Genomic DNA, 19813 nt, shown 5'->3' with positions numbered 1-19813 from the left:
CTAAAATCACCGCCAATATATGTGGGGGCCTCTGTCTGCCTTTTGGGAAAATTTCTCTAGAGGTGAGCCAGGACTGTCTTTTCCTCTGCTAGGATTAGGTAGTTCTCCGGCTGGCGCTGGGCATCTAGGGTTAAAAAACGTAGGCATGCTACCCGGCCACTTCTAGTTGTGCGGCAGGTTTAGTTCATGGTCAGTATAGTTTCCATCTTCCAAGAGCTAGTTCTCATATATGCTGGGCTATGTTCTCTCGCCATTGAGAATCATGACAGTTTGACCGGCCAAAAAAGGGTTAAATTACTGGCTGAGAAAGGAGAGAAAAAAGAAGTCTGCTACAATTTTTTTTTTTTTTTTTTTCCCTCTAGTTCTGAGTGTGCTCTTAATTGAATCACTTGCTAGTCTGCCTATACTGCAGCCTTCCTCTCTTTCTCTCCTTCTAATCCTTGAATGGCTCTGTGTTCACCTGTTTCAAATGGATCTTCAGAGTGTAGCTACAGGTTTGAATAATCTCGCCACAAAGGTACAAAATTTGCAAGATTTTGTTGTTCATGCACCTATGTCTGAGCCTAGAATTCCTTTGCCTGAGTTCTTCTCGGGGAATAGATCTCACTTTCAAAATTTTAAAAATAATTGCAAATTGTTTTTGTCCCTGAAGTCTCGCTCTGCCGGAGACCCTGCACAGCAGGTCAGGATTGTAATTTCCTTGCTCCGGGGCGACCCTCAAGACTGGGCTTTTGCATTGGCACCAGGGGATCCTGCGTTGCTCAATGTGGATGCGTTTTTTCTGGCCTTGGGGTTGCTTTATGAGGAACCTCATTTAGAGCTTCAGGCGGAAAAGGCCTTGATGTCCTTGTCTCAGGGGCAAGATGAAGCTGAAATATACTGCCAAAAATTCCGCAAATGGTCTGTGCTTACTCAGTGGAATGAGTGCGCCCTGGCGCGATTTTCAGAGAAGGTCTCTCTGATGCCATTAAGGATGTTATGGTGGGGTTCCCTGTGCCTGCGAGTCTGAATGAGTCCATGACGATGGCTATTCAGATCGATAGGCGTCTGCGGGAGCGCAAACCTGTGCACCATTTGGCGGTGTCTACTGAGAAAACGCCAGAAAATATGCAATGTGATAGAATTCTGTCCAGAAGCGAGCGGCAGAATTTTAGACGAAAAAATGGGTTGTGCTTCTATTGTGGTGATTCAACTCATGTTATATCAGCATGCTTTAAGCGTACTAAGAAGCCTGACAAGTCTGTTTCAATTAGCACTTTACAGTCTAAGTTTATTCTATCTGTGACCCTGATTTGTTCTTTGTCATCTATTACCGCGGACGCCTATGTCGACTCTGGCGCTGCTTTGAGTCTTATGGATTGGTCCTTTGCCAAACGCTGTGGGTATGATTTGGAGCCACTGGAGGCTCCGATACCTCTGAAAGGGATTGACTCCACCCCATTGGCTAGTAATAAACCACAATACTGGACACAAGTGACTATGCATGTTAATCCGGATCACCAGGAGGTTATTCGCTTTCTGGTGCTGTATAATCTACATGATGTTTTGGTGCTGGGATTGCCATGGCTGCAATCTCATAACCCAGTCCTCGACTGGAGAGCTATGTCTGTGTTAAGCTGGGGATGTAAAGGAACTCATGGGGACGTACCTTTGGTTTCCATTTCATCATCTATTCCCTCTGAGATTCCTGAATTCTTGTCTGACTTTCGTGACGTTTGTGAAGAACCCAAGGTTGGTTCACTACCTCCGCACCGGGAGTGCGATTGTGCCATAGACTTGATTCCGGGTAGTAAATACCCTAAGGGTCGTTTATTTAATCTGTCTGTGCCTGAACACGCTGCTATGCGAGAATATATAAAGGAGTCCTTGGAAAAGGGACATATTCGTCCTTCGTCATCTCCCTTAGGAGCCGGTTTTTTCTTTGTGTCTAAGAAAGACGGCTCTTTGAGGCCGTGTATTGATTATCGACTTTTGAATAAAATCACGGTTAAATATCAATATCCGTTACCACTGCTTACTGATTTGTTTGCTCGTATAAAGGGGGCCAAGTGGTTCTCTAAGATTGATCTCCGTGGGGCGTATAATTTGGTGCGAATCAAGCAGGGGGATGAGTGGAAAACCGCATTTAATACGCCCGAGGGCCATTTTGAGTATTTGGTGATGCCTTTTGGTCTTTCAAATGCCCCTTCAGTCTTCCAGTCCTTTATGCATGACATTTTCCGCGATTATTTGGATAAATTTATGATTGTGTATCTGGATGATATTCTGATTTTTTCGGATGACTGGGACTCTCATGTCCAGCAGGTCAGGAGGGTTTTTCAGGTTTTGCGGTCTAATTCCTTGTGTGTGAAGGGTTCTAAGTGTGTTTTTGGGGTTCAAAAGATTTCTTTCTTGGGATACATTTTTTCCCCCTCTTCCATCGAGATGGATCCTGTCAAGGTTCAGGCTATTGGTGATTGGACGCAACCCTCTTCTCTTAAGAGTCTTCAGAAATTTTTGGGCTTTGCTAACTTTTATCGTCGATTTATTGCTGGTTTTTCTGATGTTGTAAAACCATTGACTGATTTGACTAAGAAGGGTGCTGATGTTGCTGATTGGTCCCCTGATGCTGTGGAGGCCTTTCGGGAGCTCAAGCGCCGCTTTTCTTCCGCCCCAGTGTTGCGTCAGCCTGATGTTGCTCTTCCTTTTCAGGTTGAGGTCGACGCTTCTGAAATCGGAGCTGGGGCGGTGTTGTCGCAGAGAAGTTCCGACTGCTCCGTGATGAGACCTTGTGCTTTTTTTTCCCGTAAATTTTCGCCCGACGAGCGGAATTATGATATTGGGAATCGGGAGCTTTTGGCCATGAAGTGGGCTTTCGAGGAGTGGCGTCACTGGCTTGAGGGGGCCAGACATCAGGTGGTGGTATTGACTGACCACAAAAATTTAATTTACCTTGAGTCTGCCAGGCGCCTGAATCCTAGACAGGCGCGCTGGTCGTTGTTTTTCTCTCGGTTTAATTTTGTGGTGTCGTACCTACCGGGTTCTAAGAATGTTAAGGCGGATGCCCTTTCTAGGAGTTTTGAGCCTGACTCCCCTGGTAATTCTGAGCCCACAGGTATCCTTAAAGATGGAGTGATATTGTCTGCCGTTTCTCCAGACCTGCGGCGGGCCTTGCAGGAGTTTCAGGCGGATAGACCTGATCGTTGCCCACCTGGTAGACTGTTTGTTCCTGATGATTGGACCAGTAGAGTCATCTCTGAGGTTCATTCTTCTGCGTTGGCAGGTCATCCTGGAATCTTTGGTACCAGGGATTTGGTGGCAAGGTCCTTCTGGTGGCCTTCCCTGTCACGAGATGTGCGAGGCTTTGTGCAGTCTTGTGACGTTTGTGCTCGGGCCAAGCCTTGTTGTTCTCGGGCTAGTGGATTGTTGTTGCCCTTGCCTATCCCGAAGAGGCCTTGGACGCACATCTCGATGGATTTTATTTCGGATCTGCCTGTTTCTCAGAAGATGTCTGTCATCTGGGTGGTGTGTGACCGTTTCTCTAAGATGGTCCATCTGGTTCCCTTGCCTAAGTTGCCTTCTTCGTCCGAGTTGGTTCCTCTGTTTTTTCAAAATGTTGTTCGTTTGCATGGTATTCCTGAGAATATCGTTTCTGACAGAGGGACCCAATTCGTGTCTAGATTTTGGCGGGCATTCTGTGCTAGGATGGGCATAGATTTGTCTTTTTCGTCTGCTTTCCATCCTCAGACTAATGGCCAGACCGAGCGGACTAATCAGACCTTGGAGACATATTTGAGGTGTTTTGTGTCTGCGGATCAGGATGATTGGGTTGCTTTTTTGCCTTTGGCGGAGTTCGCCCTCAATAATCGGGCCAGCTCTGCCACCTTGGTGTCCCCGTTTTTCTGTAATTTGGGGTTTCATCCTCGATTTTCCTCCGGTCAAGTGGAATCTTCGGATTGTCCTGGAGTGGATGCTGTGGTGGAGAGGTTGCATCAGATTTGGGGGCAGGTGGTGGACAATTTGAAGTTGTCCCAGGAGAAGACTCAGCTTTTTGCCAACCGCCGTCGTCGTGTTGGTCCTCGGCTTTGTGTTGGGGACTTGGTGTGGTTGTCTTCTCGTTTTGTCCCTATGAGGGTTTCTTCTCCTAAGTTTAAGCCTCGGTTCATCGGCCCGTACAAGATATTGGAGATTCTTAACCCTGTGTCCTTCCGTTTGGACCTCCCTGCATCCTTTTCGATTCATAATGTTTTTCATCGGTCATTGTTGCGCAGGTATGAGGTACCGGTTGTGCCTTCCGTTGAGCCTCCTGCTCCGGTGTTGGTTGAGGGTGAGTTGGAGTACGTTGTGGAAAAGATCTTAGACTCTCGTGTTTCCAGACGGAGACTCCAGTATCTGGTCAAATGGAAGGGATACGGTCAGGAGGATAATTCTTGGGTCACTGCCTCTGATGTTCATGCCTCCGATCTTGTCCGTGCCTTTCATAGGGCTCATCCTGATCGCCCTGGTGGTTCTGGTGAGGGTTCGGTGCCCCCTCCTTGAGGGGGGGGTACTGTTGTGAAATTGGATTCTGGGCTCCCCCGGTGGCCACTTGTGGAATTGAACTTGTGTGCATCATCCCCTCTGTTCACCTGCTCCTATCAGGATGTGGGAGTCGCTATATAACCTTGCTCCTCTGTCAGTTTCTTGCCGGTCAACAATGTAATCAGAAGCCTTCTGTGCTTGTTCCTGCTACTAGACAACTCCCAGCTAAGTTGGACTTTTGTCCTTGTGTGTTTTTGCATTTTGTTCCTGTTCACAGCTGCTGTTTCGTTACTGTGTCTGGAAAGCTCTTGTGATCGGAAATTGCCACTCTGGTGTTATGAGTTAATGCTAGAGTCTTAAAGGAATTTCTGGATGGTGTTTTGATAGGGTTTTCTGCTGACCATGAAAGTGTCCTTTCTGTCTTCCTGCTATCTAGAAAGCGGACCTCGATTTTGCTAAACCTATTTTCATACTACGTTTGTCATTTCATCTAAAATCACCGCCAATATATGTGGGGGCCTCTGTCTGCCTTTTGGGAAAATTTCTCTAGAGGTGAGCCAGGACTGTCTTTTCCTCTGCTAGGATTAGGTAGTTCTCCGGCTGGCGCTGGGCATCTAGGGTTAAAAAACGTAGGCATGCTACCCGGCCACTTCTAGTTGTGCGGCAGGTTTAGTTCATGGTCAGTATAGTTTCCATCTTCCAAGAGCTAGTTCTCATATATGCTGGGCTATGTTCTCTCGCCATTGAGAATCATGACACCCGGGATCCCTACTGTTTCAAGTTGCACTCACTGAACTGAGAGTCATGAACTGTGCATGACCAAGCTTTTCGCAACATTCAAGTGTTCTCACCTCCCATAAAGGGAAGCGCTGTTATATATTTAATTGTTTACAGCATTTCAAAAATGTTGTATGTCTTTTGCTAACATGTATTGCTGTTCTTCTTTTCCCAGTCCGGGAGTACTGGATTTAACGGGGGGAGTGCAGCACCCCAGAGTCCTGGTCATTGCAGTATTGTCACTCTGCCGCTAAGGGGAGTGATGGTACGTCTGATGGCACTAAAGGAGTTCACCTGACCAGGTATCGCAGTCAGTCACACACTACACTTCACACTCTGGCCACCAGGGGGAGCTAAAGGTCCTATCTACTAGGCCACTCCTCACACACGGGTAAAACTGGGGGTTGGATAGGAAGTTAGAGAGAAAGCAGCCTGGAAGAGTTCCAGGGAGGACCTGTCAGGTGTGGGATCCTGACAGCGGCCTAGCACAGAGAGATCGTTACGGAGCTGCGCCTGCACTGCATGGCGGCAGTTTTCTAAGAAAGGACAAGAAGTGAAGTGTTTTGTGGAGAAGTGAGAACCGAGATCACAGCACTAGGAGATAGAACCAGGAGGAGTCGTGCCCCGAGATCGGTAACATCCTTCTGAGGCGCGTAACAGGTGGCCGGAACACCGAGGGAGTACTGACTACACGCATTACTCCAGATCACGGCAGGGGCAGCTAATTCCAAGTTGGCTGTCCACCCTTTACACCTTCAAAGACAACGGAGGCAAGTTGTGGGAGAGGGGCGTCTCTAGGGTCCCTATAAAATAACTCCAGGCCTACCCCGTCATACAGGTGCGTCCTATCCAAACCATCTGGGGGACGGAGAGAAAGAACAGAAATATACACGACACTGGTGAGGACTATCCCGTGGTGCTCAGCAGGGAGGTACTACAACACACAGGCGCTAGTAGGAAGGCTACTCATTTCCACCTGCAAAGGGAACTCTGGATGTGCCTTCGGACCGGCCAGTCTCAGCCAGCCCTGTTAGCAGTGCTCTGGATTGCGGATGCCGAAGCCTTCAGTAAAAAGGTAAAGAGACTGCAACCCTGTGTCTTCGTTATTCATCGCACCTTGCACCACTCACCATCACCTTTAATTGGACGCCCCTTAGCAGGGCCACGGACCGGGTCTAGCCACCATGACATCCCGAGGACCGAGACAGAGAGACCCGGTACCGGGTACCCCGCTGCCCTGCATCTGGGGGCACTCCACATATACCCATCACAAATCCTCCATCCCATAGTCCAGAGCCTTGTGGAGCTGAGCAGGGAGTTCTTGGAGATGTGCTGTTATGTAATGTGGCAGTGTGGCTCTGTGTGCGGCCGCTGATGATGTGATTTTCTACGTCGGTAACAATAGAGCTCAGCAGTAATAGAGGAGGGGTGATTCATTTCTGTCATGTGCGCTCTGCTCCTTTCTGGGGGCAGACAATGGCTGGGATCTTATGTTCCCGGGGATGCTAGATTTCTCCCACCAAGTCTGTGTCTGCTGAGGTGTTGTGGAGTGGGAAAACTGTGCTCATAGCAACCAATCACAGCTCTGCTTTCACCTTTTTAAACAGCTCTGTGATACGAAATATGCTTAGTGATTGGTTGCCGTGGGTAACACAGGCAGTGTAACCTGTTGGGGTCAAGAAGATGTACCCATGAAATATATATATATTAGATATTATATATATATATATATATATATATATATATATATATATATATTAGACTAGACGGTGGCCCGATTCTAATGCATTGGGTTTTCTAGAATATGTATAGTAGTATATAGCACAGCACACGCAGTATATAGCACAGCCCACGCAGTATATAACACAGCCCACACAGTATAACAGTATATAACACAGCCCGCGCAGTATATAACACAGCCCACGCAGTTTATAACACAGCCCACGCAGTATATAGCACAGACAACGTAGTATATAACACAGCCGAGGCAGTATATAACACAGCCCACGTAGTATATAATACAGCCCACGTAGTATATAGCACAGAGACGTATATAACACTGGCGGGAAGTATGGAGGGGGGCGGTGGTGGCAGCTTTCTGGAGACTGTCCCCGGCCCGTCCATCCATAAGAGGAGCAGATGTACGGGCGGTGGTGAGAGCGGCAGAGGCGCCATCTCCGGCAGTACAGGAGCAGCACACGGTCCACGCGTAACAATAACAGGACATGTGTGTAGATGACGGAGCAGCTGAGGGCCCGGCCGGGAGTGTGGCCCACACGGGGCACCCTGCAGGACTCCACAGTGCCGCCACATGGGCTGGCTCCGAAGAGCTGTTCACGTGCCGGGTGATAGTCCGCCCTTCCTGTAGTCTGGCACGGAGGCCGCTACTGGCGGAGGACATTGTGGCTGCTCCCGGGAGTGTGCGGAGCCCCAGGCACAGGTCAGATGATGGCGGCTGCTGTGATCTCCCTGTTGTATTTCCGTATCCCGCATTGTGAGCGCTCACTGCTTCCTCCCCATTATAACTTTGTGCACCATGTGCAGGTCATGTGTCAGCAGTGATGCACGCAGGGGGCACTGACTGGAGGGGAGTAGGGAGGGGGCAATTCGTGGCCAGACTGTGAATGTCGCTGATTGGTCGTGGCTGGCCGGCAGCGACCAATCAGCGACCCGGGATTTCTGTTACAGACAGACAAACAGACGGAAGTACCCCTTAAACAATTATAAAGATATATATTTATTATACGAGGCTTTGCATGTGGAGTGAGTGGCTATGCAAAGTGGGAGGGGCTATGTGGATTGGGCGTGGCTTGATACACATACATACACTCAAATTTATATATATATATAGATACAGTAGATTGTCATATTTGCAGAGCCTGTGTGGTTCAAGAGCAACAGAAATTCCCCATAAGGGTAAGTTCACACTTTTTTCTGCAGCAAAAAGTAATCATCTTGGCAGAAAAGAAGCTGCGCCAAAAACACAGGTTTAGGTGTGTTTTTGGTGCATTTTTTGCAGCGTTTTTGCCTTGTTTTTTCATGTTTTTTTTTCTCTTTGTGCATGCCAATAAAGTTGAGTCCACACAGAGAAAAAAACAACTTCCTGTAGATAGAATGAATATATAGAATAGATATATTGCTCGAATAGATAGAATGAATAGATAGATTGATAGAATAGATAGATAGATAGATAGATAGATAGATAGATAGATAGATAGATAGATAGATAGATAGATAGAATAGAATAGAATAGAAAAGAATAGAATAGAAAGAATAGATAGAATAGAATAGATACATTAGCTGCTGTATCCTCTTCCCCGGCATTTTCCCACTGTGTAGAGATTACCTCCGGTCAGGCAGTGAGGGAGTGCAGGCTCAGTGATGTCACTGCTCATTACTGAGCCTGCGCCCGCTCTGGTTTATTCATTCCCCAGTTGCTTACAGCCAGGAGCGGTCAGATTAGCAGCGCTCCCGGTTGTAAGCTTTATCTCCCTCAGATTCTGCGTGGAACACTTGTTATATCGGACTACAATGGATCAGGGAGTATACTTTTGCTTTTTTAATTTAATTTTTATTACAGAAGATCGAGGGCTTCACTTTGGAATGGCAGAATAATAAAAATATGGTCAAAACTGTGTGGTGTTTTATTTCATTAAATGACTTTTTTCTACATGTGTGAGTTTTTATTTAACCTTTTAATTACTATAGGATTAGTAATGGATTGGTGTCTTATTGACGCTTCTCCATTACTAAGCCAGCTTAATGTCACCTTACAATAGCAAGGTGACATGAACCAATTATTACCCCGCTTGCCACCACTACAGGGCAAGTGGGAAGAGCCGGGCAAAGCGCCAGAATTGGTGCATCTAATAGATGCGCCTTTTCTGGGCAGCTGCGGGCTGCTATTTTTAGGCTGGGGGACATATATCCATGGCCCCTTACCAGCCTGAGAATACCAGCCCCCAGCTGTGAGCTTTAGCAAGGCTGGTTGTCAAAAATGGGAGAGACCCCACGCCGTTTTTTTAAATTATTTATTTAAATATTTTTTTTTTAAAAAAGGGACCCCTCTATTCTTGATAACTAACCTTGCTGAAGCTGACAGCTGGGGTTGCAGCCCCCAGCTGTGAGTTTTGTCTGTCTGGTTATCAAAATTAGGGGGGAACCCACGCCGTTTTTTAATTATTTATTTATAGCACAGGAGCGGCAGATGAAAACTCCCATCCGCCACTCCTGCTGTCACTGTAATTAGCAGCTGTATGTGTCAGATGATGGGATCAGTAGTCCCATCAGCTGACACCAGTGATCTGAGGTGAGTTTACACCTCCGATCACAGCTGAGTGCTCTCCGCTGTCTTCTGACAGCGGGGAGCCGCGGCTCTCTGACCAGGGGGGAGGATTTCCCCGCCGATCAGAAAAGGTGTTTGCTGCACTGTCATGCATATGACAGCGTGTCAAACACTAATGTCGGACTTGTCACTTGAATGGGGGGGTCCGCTGCTGGATGACAGGCTGCATGATGCCATCTAGATGTATCAGAGCCCAATGTGATGTCACATCCGGCTGTCCTTGACTTTTCTGCAGTAAATACGCTGCAAGAAAAGTCAACCTAGCGTATTTGCAGCGTTTTTTCACCACCCATTCAAGACAATGGGTGAAAAACGCTGAAAAAACGCTGAAAAACGCTGAAAGAAGTGACATGCCCTATGTCAAAAAAATGCTGCACAGCACAATATGCTGACCACACAAAACCCAATGTGTGTGCATGAGATTTCTGAAATCTCATAGGCTTTGCTGGTACTGTAAAAAGCAGCTGAAAATTAGCATAAAAAACGCAGCAAAAAAATCAGCAAAAATGCCCTGTGTGAACTTACCCTAAGTGTCCTTTTTATAAATTGTACCCTCTAATTTATTTATCTAATAATAATAATAATATCTAGGGAGGTAGTGAGTTGATGCAACACAAGTTTGAAAATTTACAAATTGCATTTTTTTCACTGTCTCTTTTATGATTCTTTTTTGTAAGTTATGAGGAACACACCTCAAATTTTATTGCACTAGTTTTTATGTGTTCAGAAATATATCCAATATGGCACCAATGTGAGTACTGGACACACAGCTTTTCCTATAATAATAGATGGCACACCATTTGGTCTTCAGGGTAAAATTGAAGTTCCAGGACCCATTCAAAGCTTCTAGAGACATTGAGCAAACAAGAAAATCCTTCCAGGAATTATTACTCACAGAGGGATGCATGCTCCTAAAACACATTGGCTGATCATAAAATTTGGTCTTGCTAGCTAAACAGTTGTCCAGTTGTCCCGCATTTGCGTATATTGTAGCAGGAAAAATAAACTGTACTGAAATGAAGAGCAAAATGTGGAGGAAAATGCAGCTAACTATATGGCTAAGCTGAGTTTGTTCCAAAGATGAAAGAACACCAGCAGGGCTAGAATGGCAGACACTTTCAGAGACTGGTCGTACAACATCCTTTTAGCTCCATCAATCCCTATATGAGAGACGAATGTGTCAATAGACGTGGTGCACCATAGCAAGCTCCCGTCCGCCAAGGTCAGAACCGCTATATGCACAAAACAACCAGTTCACTATAGAAAGTATTGTCTGGTACCAGAGGTTCGGCAAGAACAATAAAGCAAAGCCCATAGTGTATAAGTACGGACTTCCTCATTTTTATACATGCTCCAATAAAATGATCATGCCTGTATCACCAACATAAATATAAGTAATATAAACGGAAGCCTAAGTTTTGTGTAGCAAGACAGTCGTAAAAACTAGGGTTGAGCGAAACGGATCGTTCATTTTCAAAAGTCGCCGACTTTTGGCAAAGTCGGGTTTCGTGAAACCCGACCCGACTCCAGCGTGGGACCGGCCACGTGGTCGGCGATCTTGGCGCCAAAGTCGCGTTTTGTATGACGCCTTCCCCGCCATTTTTTCAGCCAAATAAGGAGTGTGGGCAGCGTGATGACATAGGTTCCGGCCTGGTTTCTGCAGCGTCATAGAGCCATATTACCGTTTGGGCTGCAGTGATTTCCGAAGTCAAACACAACACATGCTTTGCACAGAGAGAGAGAGAGAGAGAGAGAGAGAGACTAAATAATCCACATTGACTTGCATTGGGTCTCGTGTTCCGGTCCGGAACCCGACTTTACAGCAGAATCGGCCGATTTCACGCGATCCGACTTTCGAGAAGGTCGGGTTTCACAAAACCCAACTCGACCCTAAAAAAGCTAAAGTCGCTCAACCCTAGTAAAAACAGTCAAAATTAGATAAATGGTCAAAAATGGTTGTGAGTAATCAAGTCCTAGAATTAATTTTCAGATGACCTGACTTTTCAGGAACATTTGTGGGGTCCACACTCTGGAGCATACAGACGTGGGTGCATAAACGAGGATTTGTTGGAATAGTAGTTTGGTATGGGATTGATTAGGTCCTAGAATTAATTTTCAGATGCCCTGACTTTTCAAGAACATTTGTGGGGTCCACACTCTGGAGCATACAGACGTGGGTGCATAAACGAGAATTTGTTGGAATAGTAGTTTGGTATGGGATTGATTAGGTCCTAGAATTAATTTTCAGATGCCCTGACTTTTCAAGAACATTTGTGGGGTCCACACTCTGGAGCATACAGACGTGGGTGCATAAACGAGAATTTGTTGGAATAGTAGTTTGGTATGGGATTGATTAGGTCCTAGAATTAATTTTCAGATGCCCTGACTTTTCAAGAACATTTGTGGGGTCCATACTCTGGAGCATACAGACGTGGGTGCATAAACGAGAATTTGTTGGAATAGTAGTTTGGTATGGGATTGATTAGGTCCTAGAATTAATTTTCAGATGCCCTGACTTTTCAGGAACATTTGTGGGGTCCACACTCTGGAGCATACAGATGTGGGTGCATAAACGAGAATTTGTTGGAATAGTAGTTTGGTATGGGATTGATTAGGTCCTAGAATTAATTTTCAGATGCCCTGACTTTTCAGGAACATTTGTGGGGTCCACACTCTGGAGCATACAGATGTGGGTGCATAAACGAGAATTTGTTGGAATAGTAGTTTGGTATGGGATTGATTAGGTCCTAGAATTAATTTTCAGATGCCTTGACTTTTCAAGAACATTGTGGGGTCCACACTCTGGGGTGTACAGACGTGAGTACGTGGATGAGAATTTGTCGGAATGCTAGTTTGGTATGTGATTGATCAAGTTCTAGAATTAATTTTCAGATGCCCTGACTTTTCAAGAACATTTGTAGGGTCCACACTCTGGGGTGTACAGACGTGAGTACGTGGATGAGAATTAGTTAGAATAGTAGTTTGGTATGGGATTGACCAAGTCCTGGAATTAATTGTGAAATAGGGTAAAATGGGATCTACTAATGAAAATATTCTCTATTACTTGTTCCAAATTACTCTCCTGGGGCCACTAAGCAGAATTAGCAGAAAATTATTAAGAAAAAACAAACTAATAATTATAGGTGGTGCGGTATGTCTCAAAACAGAGGGAGATACAGAGGCCTGGTTGGGATGGGCATGTGGGGCAATAGTACCAAGAATCACTCCATTTGTTATGCTTCCTGCAAACCTGGCATCTTTTTTGAGGATACCTTTGGGTGGGAGTGACAGGGACAGGGTGAGGAAAATGGCGCTCTGCAAGTCTCCGGGAATCCTCAGACTCGAAGGCTTCCCCCTATGCCATTGACTCAAACATGAGGCCCTCTACAATTTTTTCCTGAAATTGGAGGAATGTAAGCGGTCCTTGGGACTTTGTATACAGGACAAAGCTGTTTTATGCGGCAGGCCCTGATCTTCCGCTTGACCAGGTATGGTTGCAGAACCTGGTCTGACAGGTCAACGCCACCCATGAATTTGTTTCAATATGTGACACAGATTGTTTTTTGTTTGTGCCTCGTGGCGCCCCAGTCTCTGACCATCACAGTGGTGTCCGCATGCAGTGTGGTTAGCATGTAGACGTCCTTCCAGTCATTCCACTTCACTGCAAGAAGTTGGTCACTTGCGAGTGAGAATGACGCCCCCTTCTCCAAATGTGTGGACACAAACTGTGATGGAAACCCCACTCTGTTTCTCCTGACTGTCCCACAGGCCCCTCTATTTGCAGCGTGGAAAGATTTTTATAGGGGGATGCTTGTGTAATATTTGTCCACATACAGATGGTACCCTTGATGGAGAAAGGGTGTCATTAGCTCCCAGACCATTTTGCCTGGGATGCCAATTATCTGGGGACAGTTTGGGGGGGTTATTTGGAGGTGCCTACCTTCATAAATTAGGAAGGCGGAAGTGTACCCTGATGAGCTCTCACAAGTTTTGTATTATTTTATGCCGTATTTTACTCGATTGGAGGGGATAAATTGGTGGAATGACAAGCGGCCCTTGTACCTCACCTAGGACTCGTCAACTGCCACATTTTTCTCTAGGGTACAGGAATTTAGAAATGAAGTTTGTAGGAGGGAAATTAGGGGTCTCAAATTATTTAGCCGATCATAGTTGGGGTCAGTTCTTGGGGGGGCTTGGGAATTATCACTGAAATGGAGGAATCTCATCAGGGCTTTGTAACGGACTCGGCACATGACAGCTGCAAATTCAGGGGTGCTGTGGACAGCTTTTGTTGCCCAGTAAGAGCGGAGTGTGAGTTTTTTTTACAAATCCCATATTCAGGGTAAGGCCTAATACATTTTTTATTTTGGGGACATTTGTGGGGATCCAGGAACGAGAATGAAAGGCAGTGGGTTTCTGGGAAATGTATTGTCGGCCATATACGCTTGTTTGGTGGGCAATTAATTCTAGGACTTCGAGGCTAATGAAAATTTGGAAAAAATCAATGGGGGTAAAATTGGCGACATCTACTCTTATTCCAAAGACTACAGAAAAAGGGGGAATTTGAGGTGAAAATGAGGTGTCATTATGCCACAGCGGTGGGGGGACTGCGGTACTTGGTCCTGCCTCTGAAGCTTCAGCAGTGATGACCGACTCAGCTACCATCGGGCTGGGGGATCCCATGGAGGAACAGTCGTCGTCACTGTCTGAAAGCTGCTCAGCTTCAGAGGCAGATTCTGTTTCACTGCCGGAGCAAAGCAGGCTGTACACTTGTTCCGTGCTGAAAGTTCTGTGGGCCATTTTATTTATTTCCCTGCCTAACGAAAAACTAACCCTAATCTAACTCTAATATATTTTTTCCTGCTAACCCTAACCCTAATATGTGTAACCCTAACTGCAAAAAATTATTTAATAAAAATTATTTTTAAAAAATTTGAAAAAAAAATATTTTTTTTATAATCCTCTGACAATGATGATGCCGGGATTACGGAGAATGGGGGTGGTTAATAGGATGCTTGCGGACGCAGAAATTATGTTTTATGACTCTGACAGGGCAGCACTTCAACTGTAGTCTATCTCTCTTCTTTCCCAGAACAACTACAAGGAGAGAAGAGAGAGGTACAGCCCAAGTGCTACCATATTTATCAAATATTGGGGGTTTAGATCACTGTGATAGGGTCTATTACAGTAATCAAAACCCAGCAGCCAATGAGAAAATTCTCAATGGTTGCCGGGTGCCGACCAGCAGATGTTGGCGGGCGCACTGCATATGCGGAACAAAGGAAAAAAGTTCCAGCTTCGAAAAATTCCAAATTTATTGTGAATAAAAAGCAAGATCCAGTGAGATAAAATCACATAATTGTGAGTAGCAGGCAACGCGTTTCGACCGCCATTTTCTTTCTGCAGGAGGAAGGAGGGTGGCAGGGGGACAACTTATCCAGTACATAAGGTACAGTGGGGGGATCTGGGGACCCTATTTGTCTCCCCTCTGATGTGCGATCATATGAGAGGAGAGAGAAATTAAATGCAAAATCTTTTTTGCGGTCGCCGTTATATGGTTAATAACGGCGATCGGAACTTCGGGGTCGGTAAAAACCGACCTCAATCATGTTCTCTAGGGTCTCCCCCAGGCAGCCGAGAACCTGGAGAAAATATAACTCTGGAGGTCAATATATACTTTTTCCTCAGCGCCATTAATTCATGGTGCTGTGGTTAAATTACCCTTAACAACCGCCGTTAAAAGGTGTATCGGTGGTCGTTAAGGGGTTAAAATTCTCCAACCCTTAACAAAAAAAATTCTTAAAGGGGTTTTCCCATGAACAAAAGTACATTTTAGTAGATAGATCTTATGATAATAATAACTTCCATAACTGGATGTATTTAAATAAAATGTCCCTATGCTGAGAAAATCTTATAAATGTGCTCCCGCTGTGTACTGTGTAATGGCTGTGTCTCACCATACAGGAACATGGTCTAATCATACCACAGCTCCTGGGCTGAATTAAAACAATGTTTAAAAACCAGCAGGAAAATGTTTTAACTCACAGAAAGAATCAGCTGTGATCCAATGCTGTAATGTCTGTATCCTCTTTTGCTTCCTCCCCCACCTGGGAGCTGTGGTATGATCAGATAATGTTCTTGCCCAGTCTGACACAGCCAGGGCCGGACTGGCCATCGGGCATTTCTGGCAAATGCCAGAAGTGCCGGTGGCAGTCATGGGCCGCTCGCCAGCGCCGACTAAAATGCTCCCCCCCCGACCCCCCCTCCAACTCCCCCCCGCCGCCGACTCACCCCTCCACCAGCACCGCCGCATTCAACTATACCTCTGTCTATGATGCCGGTACAGTTGATTGAATGCAGTGATGGAGGTGAGAGCATCCGCTGTCGCTCCCTCTCCCATCATTCCCTGCTCTGCCTCTGACACTGCAGGTGCGCGATGACGTCATATCATCGCGCACCTGCTGTGTGTCGGGCGGGCAGACTGCGGCGCGGCCGCTGAGACCGGAGCCGGGAGCAGCGCGGGCACGAGGAGAGGTGAGGAGAATGGTTTTTTATAAATATATCAATGAGTGATAACTGGATTGTGGGGCTATTGGGGGGGCTGTATTACATTCTATGGGGGCTGTGCTGTATTACATTCTATGGGGGCTGTGCTGCATTACATTCTATGGGGGCTGTGCTGCATTACATTCTATGGGGGCTGGCTGCATTACATGCTATGGGGGCTGTGCTGCATTACATTCTATGGGGGCTGGCTGCATTAGATGCTATGGAGGCTGTGCTGCATTACATTCTGTGGGGGCTGTGCTGCATTACATTCTATGGAGGCTGTGCTGCATTACATTCTATGGGGGCTGTGCTGCATTACATTCTATGGGGGCTGTGCTGAATTACATTCTATGGAGGCTGTGCTGCATTATATTCTATGGGGGCTGTGCTGCATTACATTCCATGGGGGGGCTGGCTGCATTACATTCTATGGGGGGCTGGCTGCATTACATTCTATGGGGGCTGTGCTGCTTACATTCTATGGGGCTGTGCTGCATTACATTCTATGGGGGCTGTGCTACATTACATTCTATGGAGGCTGTGCTGCATTACATTCTATGGGGGTTGTGCTGCATTACATTCTGTGGGGGCTGTGCTGCATTACATTCTATGGGGCCATGCTGCATTACATTCTATGGGGGCTGTGCTGCATTACATTCTATGGGGGCTGGCTGCATTACATTCTGTGGGGCTGTGCTGCATTACATTCTATGGGGGCTGTGCTGCACTACATTCTATGGAGGCTGTGCTGCATTACATTCTATGGGGGCTGTGCTGCATTACATTCTATGGAGGCTGTGCTGCATTACATTCTATGGGGGTTGTGCTGCATTACATTCTGTGGGGGCTGTGCTGCATTACATTCTATGGGGGCCATGCTGCATTACATTCTATGGGGGCTGTGCTGCATTACATTCTATGGGGGCTGTGCTGCATTACATTCTATGGGGGCTGGCTGCATTACATTCTGTGGGGCTGTGCTGCATTACATTCTATGGGGGCTGTGCTGCACTACATTCTATGGAGGCTGTGCTGCATTACATTCTATGGGGGCTGTGCTGCATTACATTCTATGGGGGCTGTGCTGCATTACATTCCATGGGGGGGCTGGCTGCATTACATTCTATGGGGCTGTGCTGCATTACATTCTATGGGGGCTGTGCTGCATTACATTCTATGGGGTGCTGGCAGCATTACATTCTATGGGGGCTGTGCTGCATTACATTCTATGGGGCTGTGCTGCACTACATTCTATGGAGGCTGTGCTGCATTACATTCTATGGAGGCTGTGCTGCATTATATTCTATGGGGGCTGTGCTGCATTACATTCCATGGGGGGCTGGCTGCATTACATTCTATGGGGCTGTGCTGCATTACATTCTATGGGGGCTGTGCTGCATTACATTCTAAGGGGGGCTGGCAGCATTACATTCTATGGGGGCTGTGCTGCATTACATTCTATGGGGGCTGGCTGCATTAGATGCTATTGAGGCTGTGCTGCATTACATTCTGTGGGGGCTGTGCTGCATTGCATTCTATGGAGGCTGTGCTGCATTACATTCTATGGGGGCTGTGCTGCATTACATTCTATGGGGGCTGTACTGCATTACATTCTATTGAAGCTGTGCTGCATTATATTCTATGGGGGCTGTGCTGCATTACATTCTATGGGGGGGCTGGCTGCATTACATTCAATGGGGGGATGGTTGCATTACATTCTATGGGGGCTGTGCTGCTTACATTCTATGGGGCTGTGCTGCATTACATTCTATGGGGGCTGTGCTACATTGCATTCTATGGAGGCTGTGCTGCATTACATTCTATGGGGGTTGTGCTGCATTACATTCTGTGGGGGCCGTGCTGCATTACATTCTATGGGGGCCGTGCTGCATTACATTCTATGCGGGCCGTGCTGCATTACATTCTATGGGGGCCGTGCTGCATTATATTCTATGGGGGCTGTGCTGCATTACATTCTATGGGGGCTGTGCTGCATTACATTCTATGGGGGCTGGCTGCATTACATTCTGTGGGGCTGTGCTGCATTACATTCTATGGGGGCTGTGCTGCACTACATTCTATGGAGGCTGTGCTGCATTACATTCTATGGGGGCTGTGCTGCATTACATTCTATGGGGGCTGTGCTGCATTACATTCCATGGGGGGCTGGCTGCATTACATTCTATGGGGCTGTGCTGCATTACAATCTATGGGGGCTGTGCTGCATTACATTCTAAGGGGGGCTGGCAGCATTACATTCTATGGGGGCTGTGCTGCAATACATTCTATAGGGGCTGTGCTGCACTACATTCTATGGAGGCTGTGCTGCATTACATTCTATGGAGGCTGTGCTGCATTATATTCTATGGGGGGCTGGCTGCATTACATTCTATGGGGCTGTGCTGCATTACATTCTATGGGGGCTGTGCTGCATTACATTCTATGGGGGGCTGGCAGCATTACATTCTATGGGGGCTGTGCTGCATTACATTCTATGGGGGCTGTACTGCATTACATTCTATGGGGGCTGTGGTGCATTACATTTTATGGGGACTGTGCTGCATTACATTCTATGGGGGGCTGGCTGCATTACATTCTATAGAGGCTGTGCTGCATTACATTCTATGGGGGCTGTGCTGCTTTCATTCTATGGGGCTGTGCTGCATTACATTCTATGGGGGCTGTGCTACATTACATTCTATGGAGGCTGTGCTGCATTACATTCTATTGGGGTTGTGCTGCATTACATTCTGTGGGGGCTGTGCTGCATTACATTCTATGGGGGCTGTGCTGCATTACATTCTATGGGGGCTGTGCTGCATTACATTCTATGGGGGCTGTGCTGCATTACATTCTTTGGGGGCTGGCTGCATTACATTCTGTGGGGCTGTGCTGCATTACATTCTATGGAGCTTGTTGTGAACTCTGTTCTCGAACTCCCTCCTGTGGTCAGGAATGGTATTTCTATGAGTTCTGTCTGTGGGTTCCCTCTGGTGGCTGAAAGTGGAGCTGCTGGTCTGGAGGTGGCTTCCTCAGCTGCATCGTTTAAGACTGGGCTGGTTCCTCTATTTAACTCTGCTCAGATCGTTACCTGATGCCAGTTGTCAATGTATCTGTACTGGTTCAGATCTCATTTGGATCTCCTGATGACCTGTCTACTTCAGCAGAAGCTAAGTCCCTGTTAAGCTCATTTGTTGTTCATTTGTGTGCTGAATATATTTCTGAGTACCTGCTAAGTTTTGTCCAGCTGGCTATCATGATATTGTCTCGCTAGCTGGAAGCTCTGGGTTGCAGAGTGGCACCTACCGGGCGTGAGTCGGCGCGGGGGTTTCTTGCTCACTCTGCGTGGCTTTTTGTAGTGTTTTGTGCTGACTGCAAAGATCCCATTATCTATCTTCTGTCTATTTAGTAAGTCGGGCCTCCTTTGCTGAAACCTGTCTCATTCCTATGTTTGTGCCTTCCTCTTAACTCACAGTCAATATATGTGGGGGGCTGCTCTTTTCCTTTGGGGAATTTCTCTGAGGCAAGGTGAGGCTATATTTCTCTTTAGGGGTAGTTACTTCTCAGGCTGTGAAGAGTTGTCTAGGCAGAGTCAGGTACGATCCACGGCTAATTCTAGTGTGTGTGATAATAGATTAGGGC

This window comes from Ranitomeya variabilis, chromosome 6 (genome assembly GCF_051348905.1).
Source record: "Ranitomeya variabilis isolate aRanVar5 chromosome 6, aRanVar5.hap1, whole genome shotgun sequence".
Classification (NCBI taxonomy): Eukaryota; Metazoa; Chordata; class Amphibia; order Anura; family Dendrobatidae; genus Ranitomeya; species Ranitomeya variabilis.
The sequence above is the reverse complement of the archived record's forward strand: the minus strand, read 5'-3'. Positions refer to the sequence as shown.